This window comes from Sinocyclocheilus anshuiensis, unplaced genomic scaffold, assembly GCF_001515605.1.
Source record: "Sinocyclocheilus anshuiensis isolate Anshui unplaced genomic scaffold, SAMN03320099.WGS_v1.1 scaffold315, whole genome shotgun sequence".
NCBI lineage: Eukaryota > Metazoa > Chordata > Actinopteri > Cypriniformes > Cyprinidae > Sinocyclocheilus > Sinocyclocheilus anshuiensis.
This window is the reverse complement of record NW_015548210.1, coordinates 483,918-487,251: the sequence shown is the minus strand read 5'-3', so window position 1 is coordinate 487,251 and position 3,334 is coordinate 483,918. Positions and strand designations below refer to the sequence as shown.

Genomic DNA, 3,334 nt, shown 5'->3' with positions numbered 1-3,334 from the left:
TATAGTGTAATATTTACCTGAGAATCATGGTACAAGATAACATCGCTGAAAACCCTTAAGATATTAACTGACGCCTTTGAAACCCTCGCTTACAAAACAAAGCTTATTAAAATGGTTCAACCTCAAGCAGCAGTCTTCATAACCCACACATCCATCTTTCATTCATAAATTCTGAAAACTCCTCTTCAGTTAATTACTTGGGCCTGTGCGATCTGAAAGCTTTTAGATGTGAGAAATAATTGAAGCCGGGATCATTCCTGACGCCTGCTCTACGAATGTCGTACAGATGTGCTGATTGCAGATCATTCTGAGAGTGTTCATCTCTTCAGCATTACTGCAGGGTTTGTGTCCTTCTCAGGACTTTGAAGGTTTCTGAAAGGACAGGCCACTAATACGGTGTGAAGGACAGCTTGGCACGCTGCGGCCTTGGACTGCGAAATCTGCATGTATTCATCTCGCGGCTCAGAGAGACAAACGACTAAGCCTTACAACTCTAGAATCACTGGCGTTTCACTTAGCGCAGCATATAACCTGCTTAAAATAAGATACCATTAGTAATGTCCCCCAGGAGCAGTAAAATCTTCCTGAACCCAATTGCCAGGATTCCTTGACCTCCAGGTCCATCTCGCCTCAGGACATAGCGACCAATACAGAAATACAGCTGGCAGTTATAGGTCAGCCGGGTAATTATATTAAATTAACTTGCTTGTTATACAAGTTGTCGATATCATGTTTCTCAGGATCAGCATTTGTCTGTTTTAGAGGCTTTACAAATGACTTACATGCTTTTCATACATCGTTCTTTGCAAATCATTCATGGTTAGCTGCTAAATGGTAACAAGGCCAGATTAACATTTAGTTACAGCCAGATCTAGATGGTATCTGCAAATGTTAAAGAGTGTAGTAGTACTGCATAAATTTACTGGCCCATAATCTAATTATGCCAAAATGTGTATACAAAATGCATAAGGGGCAATAAAGTGTATAATTTGAATTGTCCAAAAATGCATTGGCTGGTCAATTGGTTGGTGTGTTGAGGTCACTGCTGTTGTTCTAATATGTGGTGATGCTCAATTTATCGGAGTTGCATCTCCCAGCAAACATCCACCGCAAATTCAGGAAACTATAAATCGTTTACAGTAAATCAATCAGCAAAAATCAATCCATCGCTTTAAATGAAAGTCCTGCCTCTGTCCTAAGGCTGAGGGGAGAAGAATCTGTGCCTTGTATTTCATACTGTCTCAGCATTTCAATTCCCTGAGCCAGACAACCACCTCCATCCCTTCTTTTGATGTACAAAACCTCTCGTATAAACAGCACTGCTTCCTGTTGATCTCCAGGCCACCTATTATCATTGATATACACTGTATAAAACAAGATTCATTGCACAAGGAACAAACAGGCAACCACTGTGTCCCTGAGCAGTCAACTGACCTGTTAATGAGTGTAAAGCGCCCTTGGCTTCTATGGATTTATGACACGTTACACCATGCAAGTTTATGTTGCACAAGCTACAACCATGTGCTGGAGTTCTACTGTAAAAAAAGCCACTTAATGATGAAAGTAAAACATCATAAGAAAGGTCTAAGCCAGAAGGTGGTGAACAGACATCACAATGTTGAGGCTGATGTTTAGGATACTATTTTGAGATAACAATGACCCAGCACGGTTTTAACCACTCTCAGTTCATTGTATTGACATCTCCTCTGAGAAATTAGGTCGCCATGTGTTCATTTTCATTTCTCTAGCAGTGATAACATCATTTCAAGTCAGTATCAATCTTAAAGAGCCGGATAACAGGTCACATAGTGCTGTCAGCAATGTCAGGAGAGTATTTGGAGACAAGAATCATTTTGCACCTGTATTGTAGATCTAACAGACAAAACAAATGCCTGATATGATATGATATCAGACATATGATATGAGAGTAAAAGATTTTCGATAAAAAAACTTGAATAAATAACTTATTTCTCAATCAACTTCTTCAAAACACATGCACATCTATGCTCTTTGCACAGACCAAGACAAACACTTTTAAGTAACTGGTCTTTTCCTTTACCAAACAAAGCCACCTGAACCAACACTGAACCCTAACTGATCTCGGACCACCTTTAAACTGCAACCCTTGACCTCCTCGGCCCCATTTTTATTGACTGAAGCCACAGGAAACCTTATGAAAACTATAAACAATGCAAAGTCCAAAATGTGCGTCAGGTAAAGGTAAGATCTTGTCCTTTAGAGATTAACCAAGAGTATTAATGACTTTTATGACTACTAATGACAGCTCTTAAGCATAACCTTTTGGCAGATACTAATAATGTTATATAAAACATACATACATACATACATACATATATATATATATATATATATATGGATCATCAGTGCAAGGAAGAGTCAAGATCACTACAATAAATCACATTCACTCCATTACATAATATTAAATTATAAAATATTATAAAAGATATGGCTTGGAAACACAGAGATATAAATAACCAGTTCTCGTGTATGAAAAATAAACCAGCAGATAAATGAAAGGGTAACATCGCACTGACTGTAACAGAGAAACAAAATGGAAACTAAATGACAGGAGCGACCATTGCGATTCACACAGCATGCGCTCTTCGTCTTTGGTCTCGCTGTTACGTTTTTAAGACGCGGTGTCAAGTTAAAAACAGTTAAACTTTTAACCACGGCGTCCTCTTTATGAACCAAAGAACGCGTCCCGTGTGAACGGCGTCTCACATTCCGTTTATCCCTCAGCACCTCCTAGGAGTCGGACCACAATAAACACAGAGCAAACACCACAGTCATATGCAGCGGAGTCCTTCCAGCATCGAGTGGTCTCGACACGTACCTGATTCCGCTATCCGTGCGCCGCGCCAAATGGAAGTAGTGTCCAAAAACTCGTCGGGCTCCAGCACCGACTGTCGGGTCTCAGTCTGAACTGTATATTCTCGGAATCCCCGAGAACTCCGCAATGTTCACACTCCTCCTCCTCCTCCTCCTCCTGCTCCTACTCTCGCCCTCCCTGACTGAGCGAGTGAGCGGCGCAGTTTAAAGCTACAGGAGACGCTTTGTGAGTGCGTCAACTCACCTCTCACCTTTAATAATCTGGAGTAATCTGAGGAAAACAGACACTTTTATGGCTTCAGATATTTTCTATTTTATAGGCAAAATGGATAAACATTTATATTGCAACTTATTTGACAGAATAAAACAAACAAAACACTAAAGCCATATCACAGGACCAAAAGTGTAATTCAATTCAAATGTATTTGTATAGCGCTTTTCACAATACACATTGTTTCAAAGCAGCTTTACAGAAAATGCA

At 40.0% G+C, this 3,334-nt stretch overlaps 1 protein-coding gene across 1 annotated transcript in view; it reads right to left on the bottom strand.

The window, feature by feature from the left end:
* LOC107653726 (nuclear receptor-interacting protein 1-like) overlaps positions 1-3,001 on the bottom strand; it is a 31,732-nt gene extending 28,731 nt beyond the window's left edge. The window contains 1 exon segment of the mRNA XM_016440526.1: positions 2,858-3,001. The gene's annotated coding sequence lies outside the window, so the exon portion shown is untranslated.
* Positions 3,002-3,334: the final 333 nt, after the last annotated feature.